This window comes from Hemitrygon akajei, unplaced genomic scaffold, assembly GCF_048418815.1.
Source record: "Hemitrygon akajei unplaced genomic scaffold, sHemAka1.3 Scf000052, whole genome shotgun sequence".
Classification (NCBI taxonomy): domain Eukaryota; kingdom Metazoa; phylum Chordata; class Chondrichthyes; order Myliobatiformes; family Dasyatidae; genus Hemitrygon; species Hemitrygon akajei.
In genome coordinates, this window is record NW_027331938.1 from 1,260,496 (window position 1) to 1,283,220 (window position 22,725).

The 22,725-nt window shown below is 44.9% G+C and overlaps 1 protein-coding gene across 1 annotated transcript in view; it reads right to left on the bottom strand.

Annotated features, from left to right (window-relative positions):
• LOC140721197 (NACHT, LRR and PYD domains-containing protein 3-like) overlaps positions 1-6,182 on the bottom strand; it is a 39,543-nt gene extending 33,361 nt beyond the window's left edge. Inside the window, exons 1-2 of the mRNA XM_073036056.1 lie at positions 6,070-6,182; positions 2,302-2,469 (exon numbers count right to left, since the gene is read on the bottom strand). The gene's annotated coding sequence lies outside the window, so the exon portion shown is untranslated. The remainder of the gene's footprint in view (positions 1-2,301; positions 2,470-6,069) is intronic.
• Between the last annotated feature and the right edge of the window lie 16,543 nt (positions 6,183-22,725).

Here is a 22,725-nt window from a genome sequence, read left to right on the forward strand (position 1 = left end):
ACAGTCTCTGATGAAAACCAGGTGTATGGTAATTGAGTAAACTAGCAGCAATGGAGATCTAATGACTGAAATTAGGGCATAATTAGGGAGAAAGGAGCGTTAAAGGGGAACAGCCAACCGGAACCATGACAATTGAATTATGGAACAACATTTGACAGCCTCCAATCATGTGTTACTATCCCTGTGGCCAGAGAGGATACAATGATCATTGTCAATGCCCGGTAACCTCCCCCCTCACTTCCTGTAGTAATGTGGTGTATATTGGTAGATTGAACATCTCTTTCTTAATATTGCCATGCTGCTATTCTATCATCACAATCACTGTCCACCTCATTGGTAACTGAAGCAAAGCATTCATTAAGCACCTCACCTATCACCGCATCCTCCAGGCACGTTTCCACCTTTGTTCCTGAGTAGTCCTAGTCCTGCCCTCAATCTATTCACCCTCCTCTTATTCACCCACATGTAGAATGCCTTGGGTTTTCCTTCGTCCTACTTCCCAAGGACTTCTCAAGTTGCCTTCGACCTCCAAGTCGCTTCTTAAGTTCCTTCCAGGATACTATATAATTCTCTAGAGCCTCGCTTGAATGTTGCTCACTGTACCTAAATAATGCTTCCTTTCCCCTCTTGCTTAAATGTTCTCATCCCTTGTGAACCACGGTTCGTTTATATAAACATTCTTTCACTGTGTGTGGAACAAATCTACCCCGAACCGCATTCAAGTGTTCCTGAAACAAACTTCACAGTTGCATCTGGCATTTCCCTTTGAAAATGTTTTCCCAATTTACACCCCCAAGATGCTTCGAATACCATTGTAACTATCCATCCACTGGTTAAATACTGCCTCGTATCGTCTGCTACTATCCTTGTCCATGACAATGATAAAAGTTGGGGTGTTGTGGTCTCTATCTCAAAAAGGTCACCCATCGTGACATCTTTCGCCTGACCAGCACCATTGCCTCATACTAGATACAGTATGGCAAATCCTCCAGTTAGCCCATCCACGTACCATGTCAAGAATCCTTCCTGGACACACAACACATTCTGCCCCATTGACGCATTTTGGAACAAGGAGGTGGGATCAACATCAGGAAAGTTGAGATCAATAATGATAATAACCTTGTTGTTTTTGCACCTTTCCCAAATCTGCCAAGTTATCTGCTCTCATTATCCCAGTGGCTTTGGGGGAGGCCTATAGAATACTCACAGAATGATAGCTCCTTTCCCTTTTCTGATTTCCACCCACATTGATGTCCTCTGTTTATGTAACTGTCATATGATTCCTAATTAGTAAAGACAATTCTCCGCCTTTCACCCCCCCCCCCACCCCATATGTATTATGAAACAAGTAAAACCTGGAGCATCAAACACCAATCCTGCCCTTGTAACAGTCCGGTCTGTGTAATGGTGATAACATGTACCATCCATGTTCTAAGTTACTCGTGTTCTTAATACATATTGTATTGAATTAAAGACATTTCCAACTGACTACATGATGCCCTGTCCACATCCGATCCTTCCACAGTCTCTGTAAACTTCGCATCTACCTTTATATCAACCCTTCTATTATCTGACCAAACACTCTGGTTCCCATCCCGCAGCGACTGAGTTTAAACTCACCCCGGCAGCTCCAGAAGTCCCGGCTGCAGGGACATCTCAAGTACAGATATAACCCATACCTTTGGTACAGGGCCAAATGGGAACATAACTTCATTATAAAACCTAAATATGCTTAATCACAGCTTCGTAGGTTCTGACAATTTATTAGCAGAAAAGCATTTGATGGCGACAGGGTATACAAATGTAAATTATTGGTTGGCATTTGCTAGTTAAGACTGAAATGTGGTGCTGGGACATTTGGCTTCAAGAGGGTTTGCGGAGGCTTGTGCGACAACATACTCGAGGGCAAGTATATCGTTGCAGCTTGCAATAGACAGAGGAGTCAATGACATGTTGCTGTAGTTCATGGTGATTCCACATTTCTGCAATCACTAGAGCAGGAGAAAACTGCGGCCTCTTATAAAGGGAGGAAATTCTCAATGCATTTTGAGATTGTTGTGACCTAACACAGCCAAGCAAGGAAACAAGCAGAACTGATAAGAGTTTGAAATGAGGAAACAATATGAGGGAATGTGCGTGGCTTCTCAGAGTAATTAGCAAATCTGCAGTGAGTGCAATTGGGTCTGACAGACGCATACTGGTATTCCGAGGCTTATTCAGTCCCACTCCAGCTATTTCCCACCTTCCTTGATACAGAAATGTAATGTCTAAAGGACCAGTGTTTGGGTAAATAAGACTCACCAAACTTTCTCCTGACTGAATCAATGGAGACGCCAAGTCAGATGGGTTATCTCCATTTGCTGCTGTCCGTCTTCGGGCTGGTTCATTGTTGCTGTTCACTCGTCTTCAGTTGTGATTTTCTTCCTGTCGTGGGCTTTTCTTCCAATAAATCTCGCAGGTCAGGTCTATCTTTAACCAGAGAGACAATGAAGCATGTTACTCATACAAAGTAGACCAAAGAAGTAAACTTATTGGAACTTAAACTTGAACTCATATATAATGATGCGAGTGAAGAAATCTGTAACTGCCCACACACTTTCCAAAGCCTGACATGGGATACAAAGAAACACACACACAATTGCTGCAGGGCCTCATCACACCAGGCAGCATCTGTACGTCGACTCTACTCTCTTCCATAGATGCTGCCTGGCCTGCTGAATTCCTCCAGCATGTTGTGTGTGTTGCTTGGCAGCATCTGAAGAGTTTCTCTTGTTTGTGATGGGACACAAAGAACTGATTACTCAGTCATGGTATAAGATACAAATCATAATGCACAGGAGTAGAATTAGGTGATTCGGTCAATCTAGTCTGCTCCAAAGTCAATCATGGAGATTTTTTTTTCCCAACACCGTATTCTTACTTCCCTGCTATAGCACGCAACCTATTTAGCAATCCAGAACATGAATATACCCAACGACAGCCTCCACCACCCTCTGTGGCATCGAATTTCACAGATCAACCAACACTTGGCTAAAGTAATTGCTCTCATCTCAGTTTTTAAAGTGAAGCTTCTTTATTCTGAGGCGGCACTCTCAGATCCCAGACTCTCCGTCTAATCAAGACACCCTCTCCATTCCCACTGCAACCAAACTTCCTGTCATTCAGTCGGTGTAAATAATCACCCCTGTCCTAACCCGCCAACCATTTGAACTCCACTGAACACAGTCCCAGGGCCATCAAATGCTCCACATGCATAATGCTTATCATTCCTCGGATTATTCCGGCAACAAAGAGCCCTGGGAGAGCTGGTGCTTGAGATACAATCTTGGGATGGGGGCTCCAGGAATATGGAACTGTCAGTGTTTGGGCTTCAGTCTCCGTTGGTGCTTTTACAGATACGGCTGGATGTTCCTCCTTCCGCAATGAAGCAGACGTCTCCGGGGGCTGGATCTTTGTAGCGTGAATCTGTCAGTGTGAGATGTGGAAACGATGTGCGAGGCTCTGGGTGCGGGCTGTGACCCTCTGAGGTTGCATCCTGGGATACCACACATGTCTGGACCCAGATAAAATGAATCAGGGAATCAAATTGTCCGCGTTTATGAGATGTTGAGCGAGTATTTCTGTTCTGTGCTCAGATGTTTGGTTCTGAAGTTCCTTTGGAAGCAAAGCAGAGAATGAGTTCCCATTCCATCTCTCACAGGGAGAGGCTGTGATTAAATACCCTGTTTTGTGTTTGCACCGGTAGAAATAGGCCGGGGTTTCAGAACTGAATTCACATTTGGAAATTCCCCCTCACTCTCACCTGTCTATCTGCCAGTGGAAGTCAAAGAGAAAGATAGACTGAAGATGCTGAAGATGTTCTATGCTGAAGATAGAACAGAACATGGAACAGTACATCACAGGAACACAATAGTGTGCCAAACCAGCTGAAAAGTAAATCAAACCCCCCCAAAAAAACTGCACTACATTTTCTGTGTAGCCATGTACATTCATATACAAATCAATGGCATGAATAGTAAATTACAGAGATCTCAACACTGACACTCACATCCCACTCGTCACAGGCCTCCATTCGTTACATTCATCCCCCTCTCCTTGTTCTCTAGCCCGGTGTGAATCCACCTCGCCAGGCCCCTGTGAATCCCACGTGACCGAACCTCCCCGATCAGCTGCCATGCAGGATCTTGTTACAGACTTTACCAAAGTTCAGATGAACAACATCACTGCCCAACTTCACCTAACGCCCTACTTCATTCTTAAATAATCTCCAAAATACTTGACAGATATGATATCCTATTGGAAAGTGTTGACTGTAATTTCCCCATAACCAATGCCCAACCGCCCGGGATTTCAGCTTCACTGCAGACTGAGAAAATTCCGATCCCAGCTGCAGAATTACCAACCTGGACTGTAGCCCGTATACTGCCAGTTCCATATCATCAGAGTCACCAGCCCAATATTATCACCCATACAAAGACGCCTTGGTGCCGGCAATTTGCCGTGGAGTTCCTGCCATTTCCGATTCACAAACTAAGGTGGAATTGGAACCTAATGACCCTCTGCCGGGGCCGGTGCTCAGGCTGGTTCCCCGGTCTGTATAGAGGATGCGGATACACTTCAGCCTGACCCCAGCAGCTAAACCGAGCACATTTGATCTCTATGTCATCGCTGTGTGGGATCTTGCACAGCAGAGCGGGCTGCCATGTTTCCTGCAGTGTAGCAGGAACAAAATGTAAAATTATAAAGTAGAAAATGCTGGGAGCTCAGTACATCAGACTACGTCTCTGAAAGGAGAAATGGTGGAAGACCCAGTTCCAGAACTGAGACTGTCCAAGATGCTGCCGATCTGCTGAGCGTCTCCAGTATTTTCCCTTCCTTACTTTAAATTTCCTGCAACTGTAGTATTTACTCCCTCTTCATTTTAATGCACAGATAGTAACTGATTGCCACCCTGAACTGTAAATGCCACCCCCACCCCAACCACTCTGTTAGTTCTGAGTTCATTCTGACCCTGGTGTAACACATCCCATACAGCCAATGCTCACAGCATCCTTTCCCCCCACTATCACTCTGTTACATTTGCTCCAGAGGCCACTGTCTCTACACTGAGAGGCGGTGACCACAGAGCGATAAAAACTGCAACACTTGCTGCAGCTCTGACGGGCCGTTACCCTGGAAACAGAGGAAATGGCTCACTGAAAATAACCGAAAAAGGAAATAACAAACTCAACATCAGATGCTGTGAGTTCCGTTATGACAAAGATTAACAGTGCAGCCATTTTGTAACGGTGAATCTAAAATTGAAATGGTTGCTTTTACCCTGTCACGTGTTGTGTCCAACTAAACCTCTGGTATTCCTAGCGAACAATAACTAACTAACTAACTAACTAACTAAATAAATAAATAAACAAACAAACAAACAGGCAGGCACACAAATAAATAAATAAATAGAAAGCTGCAATACTAAACTTCACAATGAAGACAAAGTTAAGAAGAGAGATTGCTGAAATACATCATTGCGGCATTGGGATACAGGCTGGACAAACATTGAGCAAGCAGGTTGATATATATATCATTGAGGTGGTGGGATACAGGCTGGACAGAGATTGAACTAGAAGGTTGATATATATCATTGAGGTAGTGGGATACAGGCTGGACAGAGGTGGAACAAGATGGTTGATATATATATATCATTGAGAATGATTTGTTTTACCGAACGGCCGCTTCCAGTGTGCTGGAAATATGTAAAACAATTATTGACCCCAGACGTCGATCCAGGTGGAGTTTGGATCCGATACCGGGCCGGGTGATGGAGGTAAAATTCACCAGGTACATCTTAATGGATGGGTTCAGTCTCGGCATCACCACCTCATCCCGCTCCTGGGACCAGAACACCAGGGGCTGAGCATCGGCTCATCTCAGGCGGTTCGGTGTGAAGGTCCCGTAACCCGGACCGACCACGACAGTTTGTATCCAGGAAGCGGGACCAGGCCGCCAGTTCGAGGAAGTTAACGGGACTCTCTGCCCAACATGAGGTTCCCCGCCCCCGGGATCGACTTCAGTACTCACCGATGGGAAATTGTCGGTTGCGTTCAACCCCAGTGACCGGCCGCAATACTGACCGATGAGAACTTCATCAATTTGTCCGGAGAGCAGCGAGATCCGTCCGCCTGCTCCCCACAGACGATCATCTTCAACAGAGAACGGAAAGAAAACTCCCGCCCATCCGGAGACTGTGAGAGCGGGGGCGGGGCCTCGGAAGGGAAACCACAGATGCTGCAGATCTGCGTTTGAAATGGGAGCGAGAAACCGGTGACTCTGCTCCTCGGCCCTCACACGCTGCCCGACCTACCTGCCGCATTCCCCACATTATTCCATATTTACACCAGCTACATTTTTATTCCCCCCCCCCCCCCCTGTATCTTCCCCGTCCCCATGGCTCCATCTCCCGGTTCTCAGAGTTAAGGGTTCGATTCCCATCCCGGTCCGACATACAATCCCCCCCCCCGAAAAGGAATTGTGCAGGTTTCATTGAAATCACTTCTATGTTTATAAACACTCTTTTTCTATTCACATTCCTCCGGAGCCTCACTGGACAGGAAGACTGAAACATCATGTGAGAAACAGCAGGAGGTCGCCATTCAGCCCCTCTAACCATCAACAAGATGGCGGCTGCTCTCCCATCTCAGCCACATGTTTCTGTCCGATCCTCATTTCCTCCATCCCTTCCGTCTCCACACATCTGCCGGCCTTTGTTTTTTTTTGTGAAGACGATCACTAAGGTGTTGCTCCTCCACCCTGAGGGCGGTCTGATCGAAACGTCCGAATGGGAATCAGAATTAAAACGTCTGGCCGCTGCAATGTCCCCCTTGTGGCAGATGATGCAGAGATGCTAAACAAAAACCGTCTCCCAGTTTATGGCGGGTCTCACCAATGTGGAGGAGGCCGCATCGGGAGCACGGGGCACAATAGATTCGCAGATGAAGCGTTGCCTCATCCGGAAGGACTGCTTTGTGTCTCTGAATGGAGGTGAGGGAGGAGGGGTACGGCAGGTGTAGCACTTAGGCTTATGCAGGGATAAGTATCTGGAGGAAGATTAGTGGGGAGGGATGAATGAACAAGGGAATTGTGGAGGGAGTGATCCCTGTTGAACCCTGTTTGTGACATCCTGAACAGATTTGCATGAATGCAATCCCTACATTCATTAGTTATCTCTTTCCTGCGATAGAAACGTTATATATTCCATACAGTGAATGCTCAAGACATCCGGGCCTCCACACCGGCTCCTGAGGTCACTGAGGGGCGGTGACCAGAGAGCGATAAATATGTTCAACACTCTGCAGCTCTGCTGGGCTGTTACCCTGGTGATGGAGGAACTGGCTCAGCAGAGCTATCTGAAAATAGGAAGTAAGGAATTCAACTTCACATGTTCTGTTTCATGAATTTATGAACATTTGGAGAGGCATAACATGATCAGGAATAGTCAGCTTGGCTTTGTCAAGGGCAGCTCGTGCCTTACCGGCCTGATTGAATTTTCTGAGGGTGTGACTGAACACATTTATGGAGGTAGAGCAGTTGATGTAGTGTATATGGATTTCAGCAAGGCACTTGATAAGGTACCCCATGCAAGGCTTATTAAGAAAGTAAGGAGGCATGGGATCCAAGCGGACTTTGCTTTGTGGATTCAGAAATGGCTTTGCCCACAGAACGCAAAATTGTTTGTAGATGGGTCATATTCTGCCTGGACGTCGCTGACTAGTGCTGTTCCTCAGGGATCTGTTCTGGCACCACTTCTCTTCGTCAGTTTTATAAAGGACCTGGATGAGGAAGTGGAGGGATAGGTCAGCACATTTACTGATGACACAAAGGTTAGGGGTATTGTGGATAGTGTGGAGGGCTGTCGAGGTTATAGCAGGACCCCGATTGGAAGCGAAACTGGGCTGAGAAGTGGAAGATGGAGTCTGACCCAGATAAGTGTGAGGTGGTTCACTTTAGAAGGTAAATATGATGGCAGAATATAGTATGAATTGTAAGACTCTTGGCAGTGTGGAGGATCAGAGGGATCTTGGGGTCTGAGTTCATAGGACACTCAAAAATTCTGCGCAGCCTGACTGTGTGGTTCAGAAGGCATACGGTGTATTGGCCTTCATCAACCTTGTGATTGAGTTCAAGTGCCAAGAGGTAATGTTACTGTTATATAGGACCCTGGTTAGACCCCACTTGGAGTACTGTGCTTGGAGTGCAGTTCTGGTCGCCTCACTACAGGAAGGGTGTGGAAGCGATAGAAAGGGTGCAGAGGAGATTTACAAGGATTTCTCTGGATTGGGGAGCATGACTTATGAGAATAGGATGAGTGAACTTGGCCTTTTCTTCTTGGACAGATGGAGGATGAGAGGTGACCTAATAGAGGTGTATAAGATGATGAGAGGCATAGATCGTGTGGATAGTCAGAGGCTTTTTCCTCAGGGCTGAAATGGCTAACACGAGAGGGCACAGTTTTAAGATGCTTAGGAGAAGTTACAGAGGCAATGTCAGGGGTAAGTGTTTTTACGCAGAAAGTGGTGAGTGCGTGGAATGGGCTGCCCGCGACGATGGTGGAGGCGGATACAACAGGGCCTTTTAAGAGACTTTTGGATAGGTACATGGAGATAAAAAGAAGAGGGCTGATGGGTAACCCGAGGAAATTTCTAAAGTATGTTCATGTTTGTGAGAGCACTGTTGGACGAAGAGCCTGTGTATTATGCTATGGGTTCTCTATGTTTCTCTGGTTCTATGTTCTCAGTTCATTCCACACAGCCAATGCTCACAGCATCCTTTCCTCCCACTATTATTCTGTTACATTTGCTCCCGAGGCCACTGTCTGTACGCTGAGAGGCGGTGACCACAGAGCGATAAAAAAAAATGTGCAACACTTCTTGCAGCTCTGGTGGGCCGTTACCCTGGAAACGGAGGAAGTGGCTCACCGAAAATAACCGAAAAGGGAAATAACAAACTCAACATAGTATGCTGTGAGTATAATTTTGAAAAAGGTTAACACTGCAGCCATTTTGAAATGAAGAATCTAAAATTGTAAACTCTGCTTTTAACATGCTGTATTCAATAATCCTCTGATAGTTCTGGCTAACAAAAAATGACAATAGTTAGCGATCAATAATATATTAACCTCTGCCGGAAATATATCCAGTGACAGCCCCAATCACCATCTGTTGCAACAAACTCCACAGATCGACTACTCTTTGGCTGGAGAAGTTTCTCTCAGTTTTAAAGGGAAGCTTGATTATTCCGAGGCTGTCCTCTCAGACCCCAGACTCTCCGTCTGAAGGAAACATCCTCCACGTGTCCACTGTCTCCAGGCTGTTCAGTATTCTGTGGGTTGAAATAAGATCCCGTCCACCTCTGTACTTCTGAACTCAATAGAGTACCAGCTCAGAGTCATCAAATGCTTGTCATACGAGCGGTGGTTGATACGTTCGTGGCCCAAGGTAGAAGGAGACGGGTTATACAGCTCTCGTTACATGCACATTCAAATCATCTCTTTGAGTGATTATACATAAAGTTTGAAGTTAATAACTCATCTCCTTCCACCACAGGCCACAGACTTATCAATCACCCTCGTAAAGAAACCCTGTCGTTCCTGAGATTACTCTTGTGAACCACGTGAGCCACAGTTGTACTGAACACATCAGCTTCATTTCCAACGATTGACAGACAGGAGACAATGAGGGGGGATTTCCAAACACAGTTTGAACACCAAACTCAGGGTCTATTTCTACTGTTGCAAACACGGTACAGCCCGTTTACTCACAGCCTCTCACTGTGAGGGATGGGATGGTAACCCATCCTCTCCTCGGTATAACAGTCATTTCTTCCAAAGAAACTCCCGAAACAAACATCTGAGCCCAGAACAGAAATACTGGCTCAACACCTCATAAACCTGGGCAGCTTGAACCCCGGGTCCATTGTACTTGGATCTAAAACTGTGATATCTCAGGACCTAACTTCACAGGGTCACACAGCTGAATCTGCCACTCACCGACCCCCGAATCCTCACACATCGTCCCCGCATCTCACACTGCGTGGTGTCATCAGAAATTTCCCCATAGCCAATGCCCAGCACCCCGAGGCTTTTGATTCATTGTGAAAGGAGGAACATCCAGCCCCCATCTGTGGAAGTACAGACCTGGGTCAAATCCCCGATACTGACAGCTACATAGGCCCAGTGTTTCCCAGGGTTACAGCTCAAGCAGCAACTCGCCCAGGACTCCTTGTTGCCAGTAATATGCTGCAGTGTCTCGGCCATTCAGACTTCAAACACCAACACTCCGACATCAACCTGTGTCAGAACTGGAACCTGATGAACCTCTGACTGGGCCAGAGATCTGGCTGGAAAACCTGGGCGCGGGGCAACAGCAGGCGGGTATAATGTTACACATTGTCTCCACCAGATAAACAGAACACATTTTATCATTATGCTATTGTTAAATGAGATCTTGCCCAGCACAATTGCCCGTCACATTTCCTGCAGGCTAATAGGAATAAAACATTTTAAATGTAAAATTGAAAGTCCTGTGTTGGAAACTCGGTACATCAGATTGGATGTGTGGAAAGATAAACTGTGGAAGACCCAGTATCTGAACCGGGACTGTCCAAGTCGCTGCCCGATCTGCTGAAGATTTCCACCATTTTCTCTTTTTACTTTAAATGATGCACAACTATTAACTGGTTACACGATATTTGTGACGGTCAGAACAAATTAGCACAAATGTAATACCAATATTCAATAGTTTTCTCTTCAATCAAATACAGGGATAATGCAGTCAATGCTCACAACATCCATCCCACCCCACTATCAATCTGTATTCTCTGCTTCCAACCCTCCTTCCGACAATGATTAATACAGCAGACATTTTAACTTTGAAGCTAAAATCGAAATGGCTGTCTTTAACTTACTACGTGCTGTATTCAATAAACCCTCCGGTAGTTCCAGGTAACAAACACCGATTTCAGTATCAACTCAGTGAGTCAAAAATACGTCATAATGAAGACAATGGCAGAAGAGAGATTGTTGATATATAATCGTTAATGGGATACAGGCAGGACAGATGTTGACCAAGATGGTGTATATATATATATATATATATATATATATATATATATATATATATATATATATATCTTTGAGGTGGTGGGATACAGGCTGGACAGATGTTGTCCAAGATGGTGTATATATATATATATCTTTGAGGTGGTGGGATACAGGCTGGACAATGGTTGACCAAGATAGTTACACTTACATCCTTCATATACATGAGTAAAAATCTTTACGTTTCCGTCTAAATATGCAATGTGCAATTTATAGTACTTTATAATAAATAGTATGTTCAACAATAGAACATAAAATACGATTTTGTCAGCATGAATTAATCATTCTCATAGCCTGGTGGAAGAAGCTGTCCCGGATCCTGTTGATGTCCTGGCTTTCATGTTGCGGAAACACGAGGAAATCTGCAGATGCTGGAAATTCAAACAGCACACACAAAATGCTGGTGGAACGCAACAGGCCAGACAGCATCTATAAGGAGAAGCACTGTCCACGTTTCGGGCCGAGACCCTTCGTCAGGACTAACTGAAAGGAAAGATAGTAAGAGATTTAGAAGTAGTGAGGGGAGGGGGAACTGCGAAATGATAGGAGAAGACCGGAGGGGGTGGGATGAAGCTAAGAGCTGGAAAGGTGATTGGTGAAAGTGATACCGAGCTGGAGAAGGGAAAGGATCATGGTTTCGGGAGGCCAAGGGAGAAAGAAAGGAGGGGGGGGGGAACACCAGAGGGAGATGGAAAAAAGGCAAACAACTAAATATGTCAGGGATAGTGTAAGAAGGGGAGGAGGGGCATTAACGGAAGTTAGAGAAGCCAATGCTCATGCCATCAGATTGGAGGCTACCCAGATGGAATATAAGATGTTGCTCCTCCACCCTGAGGACGGTCTCATCTTGGCACAAGAGGATGCCATTGATCGAGATCTCTGAATGGGAATCAGAATTAAAATGCAAACACAAGGAAATCTGCAGATGCTGGAAATTCAAACAACACACACAAAATGCTGGTGGAACACAGCAGGCCGGGCAGCATCTATAGGGAGAAGAACTGTCGACGTTTCGGGCCGAGACCCTTCGTCAGGACTAACTGAAAGGAAAGATAGTAAGATATCCCGTAGTGAAACAGTAAGAAAATGCTTTTAAATATAAAATTGAAAATAAATCACTGGAAACTCAGTTCAGGATTTTGCCTTTTTGATGCACGCATATTGGTTGACTGCAAGATGTTTGTGGCATCCTGAAGAGATTTGCATAAATGCAATCCCAGCATTCATTCGTTATCTCTTTATTCCAATATAAACATCATATTTTCCAGAGAGTGATTGCTGAAGGCATCCTCGCATCCACACTGCCTCCTGAAGTCACTGTCTCTCCACTGAAGGACAGTGACCAGAGAGCCATAAAAATGTTCAATACTCCTTGCAGCTCTGGTGGGCTGTTACTCTGGTGATGGAGGAAGTGGCTGAGCAGAACTAAGGGAAAATAGGAAATAAGGAACTCGACCTCACATGCTCTGAGTTTCATTATGACAAAGATGAATACTGGCCTCTCAGCCATTTTGTAATGGGGAAGCTAAAATTCCAGTAATTCCTGCTGCGAGGTGTATCCAGTAAATCTGTTGGTATTTCCATCTCTACAGAACTTCCAGCAGTGCAGAAGCTGTTCCAGAATCAAAACACGTTGTTGCATGCGGCCTATCTGCTTCAAATGGCAACTATGGGATATTTACAAAAGATATCACATGGTGATAACCATAAAGTGTACTTAATTGTTCAATTAAGTGACTAAAATTCCATCCTGTTCTTGCGGCTGCCAATAGCTTATATCTATCATCAACTCCAGGCATTGATTCATGTTCAATTCAGATCCTGCTACTGGACAGAATGATGGAAGGGAAGGTCAGCAGAAACAACTGAATATATTGAGATTGTAACCTCAGTTACTAGACTCCCCTACTGTTGAATACATCTTGTCCCTATCCGCTCTATCCGGACCTCAGGATTTCATCGAGGTTCCTGTTCGCAGAGTCATCACTCCTCCATTGAGATCAGGCCCAGAAACACCAAATGCTCCTCATACATAAAACCTTTTCAATCTAGAATCACTCTTGTGAACTTTGTAAACAACAACTGTAATGATCACATTCCCTCGGATACAGACAGTTTGCCGGGGGAATAATTTATTGAGCCTCATGTACTGTTTCGTAGTGCCCAATTAATTGTCAAAAAAGAACAATGTGCTATCTAGTCAGGGAACCGAAAGGGATGGGGTAGATCTTCAATGATTTTTGTTTGCCTGTATTTAACTGGGAGACAGATACAGAGACTATAGAAATCGGGAAAATCTAGTCTTGCTATAGATTGTATGCGAATTACAGAACAGGTGCTTGCTGAATTAGAATGGACAAATCCCCCGGGCCTGACAATTTGTTCCCTTGGACCTTGCGGGAGGCCAGTGCAGAAACTGCTCGAACACTGTCAGAGACAAATAAAATGCACAGAGCTGTCGCTGATATTGAGGTGGTAGGATACAGACTGGACAGAGTCTGAAAAAGATGTTTGATATCTATCATTGAGGTGGTGGGATACAGACATGACAGAGGTTGGACAAGATGGTTGATATGTATCATTAACTTGAAGAGATACAAGCTGGACAGATTTTGAACAAAATCGGCATGGGCTAAGCTGATGGAACCACGTGGGAGAAAGGATCAATGACAATCACAGATGGTCCTCCAGGAATGCACAGATACTAAATTAAAATCGAATGGAACGATAGAGATAGAACAAACAACGGGAACTTTGAATTGTGGCCTCTATCCCTCAGTAAATTTCATCAACCTACCACAGAGAACATCCCAACAGGATTCTTCACGCGTTCATACGGCTCCTGTTTTACTCGTAAGTGCAAGGAACTGCAGAGAGCTGTGGACAGCTGAGGACATCATAGAAACCAATCTGCCCACCATGGACTGTGCCTGCAATTCCTGTGTGACTGGTAAAGCAGGCACAACATAACCTCACAACCTGGGACAGTCTGACATCCCACTTGGGTAGGAGTTTAACAAAATGGAAAACACTGCAACCAGGCTTAAGGACGGTTTCCATTCTGTTGTTATAAGCAAAATGAACGGTGGCCAGCAAGATAAGGAGGACTTTAACCTCACAATATAACTTGTACCACATGTCTACCTGCCCTGCAATTTCTCTGAAATAATAATGGACAAGCTGGGCCGAAAGTAATCTTTTAAAAAAGGTGCAAAGAGACGTGGGAGTGCTTGTGTAGTTTTCCTGCAGGTTCATTTACAGGCCGAGTCGGCGGTGAAGAAGGCAAATGCGATCTTTGCAATCAATTCAAGAGGATTGTAATATAAAAGGAAGGATGTGCTGTTGAGAATTTATGAAGTCCTGATGAGGCAACACACAGAAACATAGAAAAATAGAAAAGTTACAGCACAATACAGGCCCTTCGGCCCACGAAGCTGTGCCCAACATGTACCTTCGAACGACCTAGGCTTTACCAAAAGTCCTCTATTTTCCTAAGCTCCATGCCCCCCTGCAGGAGTCTCTTAAATAACCGTATCGTTTCCGCGTCCAGCACCGCTGCCGGCAGCCCATTCCAAGCACTCACCACTCTGTGCAAAAAAATTACCCCTGACATCTCTTCTGTACCCACTTCCAAGCACCTTAAAACTATGTTCTCTCGTTCTCGCCGTTTCAGCCCTGGGGAAAAGCCTCTGACCATCCACACGATCAAGGCCTCTCTTTATCTTGTACACGTCTATCAGGGCACCTCTCGTCCTCCATCGCTCCAAGGGAGAAAAGGCCGAGTTCACTCAAGCTATTCTCATAAGGCATGCTCCCCAATCCAAGCATCGTCCTTGCAAATCTCCTCTACACCCTTTCCGTGGTTTCCACGTCCTTCCAATAGTGACGCGATCAGAATTTAGCACAGTACTCCATGTGGGTCGGACCTGGGTCCTATATAGCTGCAACATTAGCTGTCGGCTCCTAAATTCAATTCCACGATTAATGAAGGCCAATACACTGTACGCCTTCTGAACCACAGAGTCAACCTGCGCAGCAGCTTTGAGTGTCCTATGGACTCGGATCCCAAGATCCCGCTGATCTAGCACACTGCCAAGAGTCTTACTATTAATGCTAAATTCTGCCATCATATTTGACCTACTAAAATGAAACGCCTCGCACTTATCTGGGTTGAACTCCATCTGCCAGTTCTCAGCCCAGTTTTGCATCCTATCCAAATCCCGTTGTAACCTCTGACAGCCCTCCACACTATCCATAACACACCCAACCTTTGTGTCATCAACACATTTGCTAATCTATCCCTCTAATTCCTCACCAAGGTCATTTATAAAAATCACAAAGAGTAGGTGTCCCAGAACAGATCCCTGAGGCACACCACTGTCACCGGCCTCCATGTAGAATATGACCCGTCTACAACCACTCTTTGCCTCCTGTGGGCAAGCCACTTCTGGATCCACAAAGCAATGTCTCCTTGGATCCCATGCCATCTTACTTTCTCGTTACGCCTTGCATGGGTACCTTATCAAATGTTTTGCTAAAATCCATACATACTACATCTGCGGCTCTATTTTAGTCAATATGTTTAGTCACATCCTCAGAAAAATTCAATCAGGCGCGTAAGGCACAACCTGCTTTTGACAAAGCCATGCTGACTATTCCTAATCATATTTTACCTCTCCAAATGTTCATAAATACTGCCTCTCAGGATCCTCTCCATCAACATGCCAACCACTGAAGTCAGACTCACTAGCTTATAATTTCCCGAGCTATCCTTGAAAAGGGAACAACATCTGTAACCCTACAATCCTCCGGAACCTCTCCCGTCCTCATTGATGATGCAAAGATCATTGCCAGAGGCTCAGCAATCTCCTCCCCCGCTTCCCACAGGAACCTGGGGTACATCCAGTCCGGTCCCGGTGACTTATCCATCTTGATACTTTGTAAAAGTTCCAGCACATCCCCTTTCTTAATATCTACATTCTCAAGCTTTTCCGACCAGTGCGATCACCCTTGCCATCGCCAAGATCATTATACGCGGTGAATACTGAAGAAAAGTATTCATTAAGTACCTCTGCTATCTCGTCCGGTTCCATACACGCATTTCCACTGTCACACTTGATTGGTCCTATTCTCTCAAGTGTTATCCTCTTGTTCTTCACATGCTTGTAGAATGCCCTGGGTCTTTCCTTAATCCTGCCCGTCAAGGCCCTCGAATGGCCCCTCCTGGCTCTTCTAAGTTCCTTCCTGTTAGTCCTCTAATCTTCTCGATGACTAACATTACCTAGCTCTCTGAACCTTCTGTAAGTTTTTGTATGATTTGGCCATATTCACTCGCAAAATAAATTCCTGCTCACCACTTTCTAATAGGGCACCCCTCTATTCTGATGTAGGATCATTTGCTTGTAGACGATCCCACCAGAGGAACCATCATCTCCACATCCACTCTATCAAGTCTTTTCACCATTCGATAGGTTTTAGTAAGGTCACTCCTCATTTTCCTGAATTGCAGTGAATACAGGCTCAGAGCCCTAAAGCTCTGTTCATATGACAAGCCATTCAATCGGCGAATCATTTCCGTGAACAACCTTTGAACCCTCTACAGTTTCAGCACATTCCTTTCGAAGTTAAGAGCCCTGAACCTGCTCAGAACACTCCAAGTGCTTCATAAAGTTTCAACATTACATCCTTGCTTTTATATTCTATTCCTCTTGGGATGAATGCGAACATCACATTTGCCTTCCTCATCACAGACTCAACCTGCAAATTAACCTTTAGGGAATCCTGCACAAGGATCCCCAAGTCCATTGGCACCACAGTTTTCTTTTGTATTTAGAAAATAACTTAAGACTTTCATTTCGTCTACCGAAGTGCACGACTATACACTTCTCCAAACTGTATTCCATTTCTTTGCCCATTTTCCTAATCTGTCAATGTCCTTCTGTAGCCTTTCTAATTCCTCGAAACCTCATGCCCCTCCCCCTATGTTCATACTATCTGCAAACATTGCAACAAAGCCACTGATTCCATTGTCCAGATCATTAACATATGACGTCAAAGAATCGGTCCCAAAACAGACACCGGTGGAGTATCACTAGTCACTGGGAGCAATCCAGAAAATGATTATTTTATTCCCAGGCTTTGCCCCTTTCCAATCAACAAGTGCTTTATCCATGTCAGAATCTTTCTTGTAATACTATGATCTCGTAGCTTGTTAAACAACCTTATGTGTGGCAGCGTAACAAAGACTTTCTGAAGATCCAAACACACAGCATCAACCGATTCTCCTTTGTCTATCAGGCTTATTATTTCTTCAAAGAACTCAATCGGATTTGTCAGGCATGATTTTCCCTTGAGGAATCGTGTCCGCTGCGGCCTATTTTATGACGGGTCTCCAAATACCCTGAGACGACATCCTTAATCACCGGCTCCTATACCTTCCTAAACACTGAGGTCAGACAAACGGACAGATGGGTTCGCTTCGTTCCCATTCCTTTCCTGAAGAGTGAAGTAACATTTGCAATTTTCCAGTCTCCTCGAACCATTACAGAAGCTAGTGATCATTGAAAGAACTTTATTGATGTCTCACGATCTCTTCAGCCACCACTTTTAAAATTCTGGGGTACACGCCACCTCGTCCAGGTGACATATCTAAATTCAGACCTTTGGGTTTCCCAAGAAACCTCTCTCTAGTTATGTTAACTTCACACATTTAATGCCCCCGACACCTGGAACTTCCAATATACTTCCTCCATGAAGGCTGGTGAAAAATACTTATTCAGTTCGGCCGCCATTCCTTGTCCCCATTTACTACCTCTCCAGTGTCGTTTCCCAGCGTTCCGATATCCCGTCGTGCTTCTCTTTTACACTTTATGTATCTGAAGAAACGTTTAGTAACATCTTTACTATTATAGGTTCGTTTTCTTTGGCAGTTCACCTTTACCTTCTTAATGACTTATTGTTGCCTTTTGTTTTCTGTTTGTTTTTACAACCTGACCAATCCTCCAGCTTCCCACAAATTGCTGCTCTGTTACCATCCCTGCGAGTGATCGTTTCCAATCACTTCTGGCCAATTCCCCTCTCCTGCCTCGGTAATTCCCTGTACACCACTGTAATGCTGGTACTTCTGTAATATTGATACCTCTGTCTTTAGCTTCTCCTTCTGGAGTTTCTATTTGACTCCCACTAGCTGAGAGACAGGGGACTGTGAGAGGGACTTTCCAAACACGGATTGAACACTAAACCCCGGTCCATGCTTACTGCTGCAAACACGGAGCAGCCCGTTAACTCACAGCGTCTCACTGCGAGGGAAGGAGAGGTAACTCGTTCTCTTCTTTGCTTCCAAAGGAACTCCAGAACTAAACAGCTGAGCACAGAACATTAATACTAACTCATCACTTCATACGCCCGGGCAGCTTGATCGACAGGTCCATTTTATATGGGTCAAAACCTGGACCCGACCTGACGGGGTCCCAAGCCATGCCAAGAGATTCGCAGATCGTCGCACGTCTGACGTAGAATTCCCCGCGACCCATGCCCATCTGTCCGAAACGTTTGCTTTATTGGGGAAAGAGGAACGTCCAGTGCCATCTGTAGTAGCAATAAGCTCAGACGAATGCCAAACACTACAAATACTATATTCCTGGATTCCCCATCCCAGAATTATAACCTTGGGCCAGGACTCTTTGCTGCCGCTGACGTAATTCGGTGTCTCAGCTATTCCCAGGTCACAAACTAAAACTCCTGAACCAACCCATGACGGAATAGTAACCAGTGGAAGCTTTGTCTGGACGGGGATCGGGGTTGAATTCCGGGCCTTGGGTCACGGCGCGGACGCGGATACATTTCAGCAGGTAAACTGAAAACACTTGTTGATTATTTTATTGTTGAGTGGAGGAAGCATATTTGCCTTTCCTATCGATGCATAAATATTGACTGATTGCAAGATGTTTGTGACAGCCTAAAATGATTTTCACAAATGCAATCCCAACATTCATTACTCATCTCTTCATTCCAACACAGGCATCATATATTCCATACAGTAAATGCTCAAAGCATCCTGGAATCCACACCTGTTTCTGAGGCTACTGTGTCTCCACAGTGATTACAGTGCCATAAAATGTTTAACCCTCCTTGAAGTTCTCCTTGAACCCTACTAACTGAGCAAGAGGCCCACCAGAAGCAAATGAAAAAGGAAGTAACAGTCTGAACCTCACATGTTTTGAGTTTCCTTATGACCACAATGAATACTGAACACTCAGCAATGTTGTAATGTTGAAAATAAAATACCAGTGTCCAGTAAATCTGCTGTTAGCTCCTTCTCCACAACACTTGCAGCAGTGCCGAGGCTGGTCATTAAATACGGTCAGTCTGCTTCAAAAGTCGGTTATCTGTTATTTACAAAATACATTACACAACACATTGTGGTGATATTCATGAAGTTTCCTTCTTTGCTTAGTTAAGCGATTAAAAATTCTGACAAATTTTTGCAGCTTTGAATAACGTAAAAGTACAGTTGACAATACAGGCAACATTCTGACCCTACTACTGGATAGAATGGTGGAGGAGAAGGCTTGTAGATACATCCCAGTGGTTTGTGAGGTTTTTTTCTCTGTTCCAATACACCTCTCCTGATGAAAACATCTTTATCCGTCCACTCTATGGAGTGATCAGTATTTGCTACGTTTCAATGAGTTTCCCTCTGCTAGCGTGCCCCATCATCCATTTGAGAACGGGCCCAGGGACAGCAAATGCTTCACATACATTAAGCTTTTCATTCCAGAAATCATTATTATAAACAACTACTGTAATGAGCACATTTCCACGAGTAACAAACTATTTGGTGGCAGTATATTTATTTGAGAAAACCTGTTGTTTCCCTACTGCCACATTAGCTGGACAAACGAACTTCTGAAGATCAGCGTGCTTATGTACGCATGGAGCGAAAAAAAAATGGGGGAGATCTTCAATGATTTATCTGGGTGTGCATGTACTTGGGAGACAGAAATAGAGACGATAGAAATGAAGAAACGTTCGTCAGGTCATGGATTGTATCCAGTTTACGGAACATGTGCTTGCTCTCTTGAAGTGAGTATAGATGGATAAATCTCCAGGGCCTGACAACATAATCCCTGAAAGCATTTGGGACGCTAGTGTTGAAACTGCGTGAATGCTGGCAGAGACATATAAAATGGTCATAGCTACAGATGATGTGCCAGCCGACCAGAAGAGAGCTAAATTTTCTCATTTGTGTGGGAAAGGTTCGGTAATAGAACATAGAACAATACAGCACAGTACAGGCTATTCGGCCCACAATGTTGTGCCGACCCTTAAGCCCTGCCTCCCATATAACCCTTCACCTTAAATTCCTTCATATACCTGTCTAGTAGACTCGTAAACTTCACTAGTGTTTCTGCCTCCACCACTGAATCAGGCAGTGCATTCCACTCACCAACCACTCTGAGTAAAAAACCTTCCTCTAATATCCACCTTGAATTTTCCTCCCATTACCTAAAATCCATGTCCTCTTGTATGAGCAGTGGTGGCCTGAGGAACAGACGCTGGCTGTCCACTCTATCTATTCCTCTTAATATCTTGTATAACTCTATCATGTCTCCTGTCATCCTCCTTCTCTCCAGAGAGTAAAGCCTTAATCTCTGATCATAATGCATACTCTCTAAGCCAGGCAGCATCCTAGAAAATCTCCTCTGTACCCTTTCCAATATTTCCACATCCTTCCTAGGGTGAGGCGACCTGAACTGGATACAGTACTCCAAGTGTGGCCTAACCAGAGTTTTATAGAGCTGCATCATTACATCGCGTCTCTTAAACTCTATCCCTCCACTTATGAAAGCTAACACCCCATATGCTTTCTTAACTACCCTCTCTACCTGTGAGGCAACTTTCAGGAATCTGTGGACGTGTACCCCCAGATCCCTCTGCTCCTCTACACTCCCAAGTATCCTGCCATTTACTTTGTACTCTGCCTTGGAGTTTGTCCTTCCAAAGTGTACCACCTCACACTTCTCCGGGTTGAACTCCATCTGCCACTTCTCAGCCCAGTTCTGCATCCAATCAATGTCTCTCTGCAATCTTTGACAATCCCCAACACTATCCACAACACCACCAACTTTTGTGTCGTCTGCAAATTTGCCAACTCACCCTTCTACCCCTACATCTCGGTCGTTAATAAAAATCACGAAAAGTAGAGGTCCCAGAACAGATCCTTGTGGGACACCACAAGTCACAACCTTCCAATCCGAATGTACTCCCTCCACCGACCCTCTGCCTTCTGCAGGCAAGCCAATTCTGAATCCTTTCCCTGGATCCAATGCCTTCTGACTTTCTGAATAAGCCTACCATGTGGTACTTTGTCAAATACCTTACTAAAATCCATGTAGATCGCATCCACTGAACTCCCCTCATCAATATGCCTGGTCATATCCTGAAAGAAAACTCTTTCAGGCTTGTTAGACACGATCTGCCCTTCACAAAGCCATGCTGACTGCCCCTGATCAGGACCATGATTCTCTAAATGCCCATAGATCCTATCTCTACGAATCTTTTCCAACAGCTTTCCCACCACAAACGTAAGGCTCACTGGTCTATAATTACCCGGACTATCCGCACTACCTTTTTTGAACAAGGGGACAACATTCACCTCCCTCCAATCCACCGGTACCATTCCCGTGGACAACGAGGACATAAAGATCCTAGCCAGAGGCTCAGCAATCCTCTTCCCTCGCCTCGTAGAGCAGCCTGGGGGAATATTCCGTCAGGCCCCCTGGGGTTTATCCGTCCTGTATTTTAACAACTGCAATACCTCCTCTCTCTTATATCAACATGCTCCAGATCTTCAACCTCACTCATGTTGTCCTCACCGTCTTCAAGTTCCCTCTCATTGGTGAATACTGAAGAGAAGTATTCATTGAGGAACTTCGCTCATTTCCACAGCCTCCAGGCACATCTTCCCATCTTTATCTCTAATCGGTCCTACCTTCCCTCCTGTCATCCTTTTGTTCTTCACAGAATTGAAGAATGCCTTGAGGTTTTCCTTTACCCTACTCGCCAAGACATTCTCATACCCCCTTCTTGCTCCCCTCAGCGGCTTCTTCAGCTCCTTTCTTGCTACCCTATATTCAATAGACCCATTCTGATCCTTGCTTCCTGAACCTCATATATGATGCCTTCTTCCATGCTGACTAGATTTTCCACCTCACTTGTCACCCATGGTTCCTTCACCCTACCATTGTTTACCTTTCTTACTGGGACAAATTTATCCCTAACATCCACAAAAGATCCATAAACATCGACCACATGTCCATAGTACATTTCCCTGCAAAAACATCATCCCAATTCACACCCGCAAGTTCTAGCCTTATGGCCTCATAATTTGCTCCTCCCCAATTAAAAATTTTCCTGTCCTCGCCGATTCCATCCTTTTCCATGATAATGTTAAAGGGCGGGGAGCGGCGGGTCACTGTCCCCGAGATGCTCACCCACAGAGAGATCTGTGATTGACCCGGTTCGTTACCTAATACTAGATCCAGTATGGCATTCCCCTAGTCGGCCTGTCAACATCCTGT